The following is an 8,179-nucleotide window of genomic DNA, read 5'->3' on the forward strand; positions in this document are numbered from 1 at the left end:
GCATATAGATCATATGCACCAAGCTTGGAAAATATAAATTGAATTCTAAGCCCCCTTAGAGATTTGGTCGAGTTATTCATTAAAGTTGACAGACTCAGTAACAAGTTTCTTGGACAACAACTTCTCTCTAATAAAATGACAATCAATTTTTATGTGTATTGTTCTCTATGAAACACTGGATTGGAGACAATATGAAGTGTTGTTTGGTTGTCACAGTACAATTTCAACAACTCATTTTCACAAAATTTCAATTCTTGAAGAAGTTTTCTGATTCATACAAGTTTGCATGTAGTTAAAGTCATAGATCGATATTCAACTTCAGCACTAGATCGAGCAACAATATCATGTAGCAAGATACAAGATTCCCTCCAAGTAAAACACAATATCATGTAGTAGATCTTTGATCAATTGGACAACCAACCCAGTCTACATCACAATATCCTTCCATCCGAGTGCTTCCCATGTTCTCATACAACAATTTGTGTCCTTTTACGTATCTGAGAATACAAATCACTACATTCCAATGGTCAACATGTGGATTTTGCATAAATTGACTCACAACTAGCCTTCTATATCTCTCTAGGTCTGAGAAAGGTTCACCTTGACCTCTCATTAACTTTTGATTTGAGTCCATAGGACTATCAATGGGCTTGCAATTTGTCAAGCATGTTTCCTCTAAAATATCAAGAGCATATTTCCTTTGTGAAATGATGAAACCCTCTTTTGATTGTGCCACTTCAATACCAAGAAAATATTTTAGGCAACCAAGATCTTTAGTCTGAAAGTGGTTGAACAAATGATTCTTTAATTAAACAACTCTAGTGACGTCATTCCCTATAATAACAATATCATCAACATACACCATGAGATAAACACATTTGTCTGGAGAAGAATGACCATAAAACACTGAATGATCTGCCTCACATCGTTTCAATCAAAAATTTTGCACAACTCGACTAAATTTACCAAACTAAGCTCGACTCTGATAAGTGAGAAGAGGTGGAGGAACAATGTCATTCGCATTTTGAGTTTAAGGTACAGAAGCAAGAATAACTAAGGGACCACATGATAGTAGAGGAAAGATTTGTTGAACAGATGAACGATACTCCATGGAGACAAGAAAAAAGGTGTATCCTCAAAGAATGTGACATTAGCAGAGACATATAATATCTCTTGATGGAGGAAGAATAACATATATACCCATTTTGAAGACGAGAGTATCCCAAGAAAACACACTTAATAGCTTTTGCAGAGAGCTTATGAAGACCCGGAGAAACATTATGGACAAAACACGTACACCTAAATACACATAGGGAGACATGGTATAGAGTGTCATTTGGAAAAAATGATAGTGAGGAATTTTATTCTTAAAAGAGGAAGAAGGCATCCTATTGATTAGAAAACAGGCAATAGGACTGCATCGCTCTAGTGATGCACAACAATATTAGTAATCATCAAGGAGCATGTAGTTTCAATGAGATGTCTATTCTTTCACTTTGCAATGCCATTTTGTTGTGGAGTGTGAGGACATGTTGACAGACGTAAAATTCCTTAGAAAATAAGAATGAAGAAAACACACACTACAAAAAAACATTCCTTAGCATTATCACTATAGGAGGATTTTAATTGTCTTCCCAAAATTAGTTCTTAATTTCATTAAAAAAGGACATAAACACGATTAGCGAGAGCGGGAGCAAAAAAGGCAACGGATGCGGACAGCCACGAATGCAGACGCGGACAGCCGCGAATGCAGATGCAGACAATCGCGGATACGGATGCAGATGCAGACAACCTCGGATGCGGAGAGCCTCGGATGCAGACAGCCTCGGATGCGGATGCGGACAGCCGCGGACGCGGCGGATGCGGATGTGGAAGTCGCGGATGCGGACAGCCGCGGAGGATGCGGATGCGGACAGCCACGGAGGATGCGGATGCGGACAGCCACGGAGGATGCGGACAGCCGCGGATGCGGACAGCCGCGGATGCGGACAGCCGCGGATGCGGATGATACCAACTTAAAAAGTTAGGAGAGAAGATGGAATTTTTATTATTACTGTTCACTCAACCCCAATACACATACTACCGTATTTAATGGATAGTAGATCAAAATAAAAAGAAAAAACAGCTCCTAAAAATCCCACTCTAAAAAGCTCACTAGAAAATAAATTACATTTCAACAAACATCAGAATTTAGACGGACTCACTCCCCACAATTTCCAAAACCATGACCCCGATTCCATAATGTAATGTCCCAATTTTGGGAGTCACATAAACGTGACAAAATTAAAAAAAATTATCACCAAAAGACTTATTACAAATTTAAATCAAGCATATCAAATACTAAAGAAATTGCAAGAGATAAAGTTTGAGAATTTCAAAGAAACTTAATTTACTATAACATTTGTTTTATACACAGGAAGATTACTCAATTAAATTCAATTCATATAAGGGCAAGGTTAATGAATATTTACAAGCTGTATGTTCACTTTAATTGTGTAAAAATGTATAAAGCCTTGAAACTATTTACAAACAAAATACAATTCCTTTAAAACCCAATTTGAAACTCTTTTTAGAAACAAAATACAATTCTTTTAAAACCCAATATAGCTTCTTTTAAATTACATAATTATTTGAGCTCCCGTGTGTTATATAATCATCGCCACAAATGGGTGAGCTATTGAATAAACACAAAGCATACACCATATCAAAATACAATAATTAAAGCATTATAATTAATACCATTCACCCAAAATTTAAACATCGTATTATCATTTGTAACCAAAGGAAATAACATTCACTATCCACAAGTATAATCTGCATTCTCTCAAACATTGGGCATATTCAACGTTAATCATATTAGCACAGGAATTCAAAGCCAGAATAATTCAAACAAGCCACTACAGGACGATCTATCGTGAAGATAGTCTTTAAAGTAAAAAGACAACCAGATTTTATCAGTTATGACACTGAACAGATTACCAACAATAATAATTCCCAAAAGTTAACTTTCCATACCATTTTCTTACGAATTCTCCACTGAAACATACCATTATATCAACCTCACTTTTGTTGGAATACACCATGCCATTAATCTTAATATACCCAACTTTCCATACCAAAAATACTGGTTCAGACACAAGACCAAAATTTAATAACAGCACCAACAATTATAATGCTTAAAACAGTAAAATTATAATAATTATTCCAATCATAAATTAAACCCCTTGCTGCACATTTAAATCACTAAACACATACTGACGCAGTTCAATCATCGTAAACCACTGTACAAATGAAAAATCTCAACCCGAAAATAAATCCTCATTCCCTAATCGCACAACACAAGCTATTCCCAATTCGCAACTTACACGGATATACTTACATGCTTCAATAATATCGAGCAACCAATCAAAATGAAATAACTCCCTATACCCTTCGATACCATGAAATGAACCAACTATCATCGCCCAAATTTCCCTTTCCCGAACGCACAATTTTATCACATACAAGCAATCAAACAAAACCACAGTAGCTCCCCATACCTTGATTTGGTTCTAGCTCCGCTCACGGTCACACCCTCGTCAACGAAAGACTTCAATCTCCTAACGCTCTTCACTCGCCCTCCGCGTTCTCACGAGTCTTCCTCTCGGCCATTTTGCTGCGTTTCTCTTCTCCTCCTCTTCTCCTTCCTCACTTAGCCACTAATTAAGCTCTCCCCGTCTTTGCCCCAAAATCCCAAGAAAACTCGAAGAATTCTCCCTCAATGAACTGACGGTTGGGTCTAAAACAAACGATCTCCCCTTCCCATTTCGATCCTCGAACATCAAAGGAGCCAATCGCGTTTGCACGAAAATTTGGCAATCTAAGGATCTGGGGTTGGATGGTTTCGCAGAGAACGTTTTCTCTCTTTCTCTCTCGCGCCGCTGCCACTCAGACCCTAAGTCACTCAAGGCAATTAATAATAATAATAAAAATAAAAAAAAAGAGGTGTTCGCGGTCCAACTCACCTCTCCTACAAAACTAAAAACTCTTTTAAAGTGCACAAGGTTTGAACACCCTCACTTATCGGCCCAACCCCATGGGTTCACCACCAGCTCATTTCGTTCGGTTAAATACATTCTTTTAAAAAAAAAATAATATAAAATAAAAAATAAAGAGTAATGATGAAATACGTTTTCAATTTAATGTCAATTAATGGTGAATAAAATATATATATATATATATATATATATATATTAAATTAAATAAAATAAATATCTTTTTTAAAATATATATATTAAATAAAACAATTTTTTTCTAAATTTTTAAACTTTAATTTAGCCAAAAAGGAATTATGATAATAAATAATAATGAAATAAAACCCTTAACGTCATTACAAAGTATTTTGAAATCTTGGTTTGTAGATAAAGTTCTTAATGATAATAGTTTAAATTAATATTATGTATAATTAGAAGCAATATTTCTAATAATAATTAGAATCAATATATGATATTTTATTATAATTATTGCATTATCTTCTTCTTAACAAAAATATCTAAAAATTGACAAAATTTCTGATAATAATTATAATCTGTCTCAAATATTATTTGATTTGACTAATTTTTTAAATAGGTTTAATCATTCAAATAGTCTTTATTTTTTATTGTTTTCTCAAATAGGTTACTCGTTTTGTTTTTTTTTTGTCTCAATTGGATTTCTATTTTTGTAAAATTGGTGCAATTAAGTCATTGTCGTAAGTTTCGTACTAACATGTTAAAGAGGTGTCACATGTGAGCTTGTGATTTTTTTGAATTTTGCAAATATTTTTTTAATTATTTTTATTTTTATTTTTATTTAAATAAAAATATTTGTCACGTACATTGCATTTGTCTCAATTGAGTCCTTGTATTTTTATTTTATCTCAATTTAGTCTAAATTCTTGTCTTTAAATATGTTTTTGTTAAGTGAATTTTTAGTATGATGTCTTCCAAGTCTTAATATTTAACTCTAGAAACTTTTTAAGAATTGTAGAGTACCAAGAGATAGTATGTACAAAAGGTGTACGGAGGGTGTACACACTTTCTACATCTTTCTACAAAATATGTAGAAAAAGTGTAGAAATGGTGTACAAAATGTGTAGAAAGTGTGTACAAAGAGAGTACAAAGGATATAGAAGAGTATAAAAGGGTGTAGAGAAGGTGTATAAAGATTGTAGAAATATATAAAAAGGGTGTAGAGAGATGTAGAAAAGGTGTATAAATGGTGTAGAAATGGTATATAAAGAGTGTAGAAAATGTGTACAAAAGGAGTACAAAGGGTCTAGAAAGGGTGTAGAAAGAGTGTAAAAAGGTTGTAGAGATGGTGTAGAAAAGGTGTAGAAAGTGTGTATAAAAGGTGTAGAAAGTGTGTATAAAAGGTGTAGAAAAAGTGTAGAAAGATGTAAAAAAGGTGTAGAATATGTATAAAAATGTTGTACAACTTTCCTACATCTTTCTACACTTTTTCTCCACCTTTTCAACATTCTTTCTACACCCTTTTTATATCTTTTTTATATCCTTTATACACTCTTTTTACACCATTTTACATTCTTTCAACACTCTTTATACAACCCTTTTACCCCACTCTACACTTTTTCTACACCTTTTTTACACCCTTTCAACATTTCTCTACACACTTTTTACACTTTTTCTTCACCTTTTGTACACCTTTTCTACATTCTTTGTATACCTTTTGTACATCTTTTCTACGCCCTTTATACACCCTTTCTACACCTATTGTACACTCATTGTATAAAAGATGTACAAAGAGCATGTAAAGGGTGTACAATAAGTGTACAAAAGGTGTATAAATGATGTAAAAAGGGTGTACACCTATTCTAAATCTTTTTACAAAATATGCAGAAAGGATTCAAAAGAGTGAACAAAGAGTATACAAATGGTGTATAAATAGTGTACAAATGGTGAACAAAAGGTGTACACATATTCTACATCTTTTTACAAAATATGTACAAAGATTGCAGAAGGTACATAAAGGGTATACAATGAGTGTATAATGGGTGTAGAAAGGGTGTACACTCATTCTACATCTTTTTACTAAATATGTACAAAGACTGTAGAAAGGTGCACAAAGGGTGTACAACAATTTCACATATTTTTACAAAATATGTAAAAAGGTTGTACGAAGTGTGTAAAAAGTGTGTACAAAGAATGTACAAAGGTTGTACAAAGGGTGTACAAATGGTGTATAAATGGTGTATAAATGGTGTACGAAGAGTGTATATAGGATGTAAAAAGGGTATACACCCATTCTACATCGTTTTACAAAATATGTAGAAAGGTTGCAGAAAAATGTACAAAGGGTATACTAAAGATCTACATTGTTTTACACGATAAGTTCATCCACAATAAATTTTCCCAATGATAACTTCACTCAGCTATAAGTTCAGCAAACGATAAGTTCACCGAACGATATCTTCACCAAATGATAAGTACACCAAACGACGACATCACAAAACGGTAAGTTCACCCACGATAACTTCACTCAACGACATGTTCTCTCACGATAAATTCACCCACGATAAGTTCACCCGTGATAAGTTCACCCACGATAAGTTTACCCATGATAAGTTCACTCAACGATAAGTTCACTCATTATAACTTCACCAACGATAAGTTCTCCCACGATAAGCTCACCCAAGATAAGTTCACCCAAGATAAATTCACCCACGATAAGTTCACCCACGATAAGCTCACGCAGTATAAGTTAACCCAACGATAAGTTCACTCACAATAAGTTCACCCAACAATAATTTCACCCACGATAAGATCACCCACGATAAGTTCACCCACGATAAGCTCACATGCGATAAGTTCACCCACTATAAGTTCACCCATGATGAGTTCACCTCTGATAAGATCTCCCACGATAAGTTCACCCACGATAAGTTCACCCACGATAAGTTCACCCAAGATAAGTTCACCCGCGATAAGTTCACCCACGATAACATCACCCACGATAAGTTCACCCACAATAAGTTCACCCCGCACTAAGTTCACCCACGATAATCTAACCCAATGATATGTTCACGAAACGATAACTTCGCCAAACGATAAGTTCACCTACTAATTTAACCCACGATAAGTTCATCCACGATAAGATCACCCATGTTAAGATCACCCACGATAAGATCACTCACGATATGATTACCCACGATAAGTTCACCCATGATAAGTTCACCCAACGATAAGTTCGCCAAAAGATAAGTTCACCAAAAGATAAGTTCACCGAACGATAAGTTCACCGAACGATAAGTTTACTGAAACGATAAGTTTACCGAATGATAAGTTAACCGAATGATATATTTACCGAATGATAAGTTCACCCGACAATAAGTTCACCCACGGTAAGCTCAATCGCGATAAGTTCACCCGCGATAAATTCACCGCTGATAAGATCACCCACGATGAGTTCACCAACGATAAGTTCACCCACGATCATTTCAGCCCTGATAAGTTCACCCACGATAAGATCACCCACGATAAGTTCACCCACGATAAGTTCACTCATGATAGGTTCACCCACGATAAGTTCACCCACGCTAAGATCACCCATGATAAGTTCACCCGAGATAAGTTCACCCACGACAAGCTCACCCGCGATAATTTAACCCACGATAACTTCACCCATGATAAGATCACCCATGTTAAGATTACCCACGATAAGTTCACCCATGATAAGTTCACCCAACGATAATTTCACCCAACGATAAGTTCACCGAAAGATAAGTTCACCGAAGGATAAGTTCACCGAACGATAAGTTCACCGAACGATAAGTTCACCGAANGATAAGTTCACCGAACGATAAGTTCACCGAACGATAAGTTCACCGAACGATAAGTTCCCCGAACGATAAGTTCCCCGAACGATAAGTTCACCGAACTATAAGTTCACCGAACTATAAGTTCACCGAACCATAAGTTCACCCAATGATAAGTTCACCCAATGATAAGTTCACCGAAGATAAGTTAACCCACGATAAGTTCACCCACGATAAGATCACCCACGATAAGTTCACCCGCGATAAGTTCACCCACTATAAGTTCACCCACGATAAGTTCACCCCCAATAAGATCACCAACGATAAGTTCACCCACAATAAGTTCACCCACGATAAGTTCACCCGCGATAAGTCCACCCACGATAA

General features: G+C 35.5%; 1 protein-coding gene across 1 annotated transcript in view; it reads right to left on the reverse strand.

The window, feature by feature from the left end:
• Positions 1-4,044, reverse strand: part of LOC106779636 (mediator of RNA polymerase II transcription subunit 13) — a 43,025-nt gene extending 38,981 nt beyond the window's left edge. Inside the window, exon 1 of the mRNA XM_014667790.2 lies at positions 3,540-4,044. The gene's annotated coding sequence lies outside the window, so the exon portion shown is untranslated. The remainder of the gene's footprint in view (positions 1-3,539) is intronic.
• Positions 4,045-8,179: the final 4,135 nt, after the last annotated feature.

Source organism: Vigna radiata, unplaced genomic scaffold (assembly GCF_000741045.1).
Source record: "Vigna radiata var. radiata cultivar VC1973A unplaced genomic scaffold, Vradiata_ver6 scaffold_368, whole genome shotgun sequence".
In the NCBI taxonomy this organism is placed as follows: Eukaryota; Viridiplantae; Streptophyta; class Magnoliopsida; order Fabales; family Fabaceae; genus Vigna; species Vigna radiata.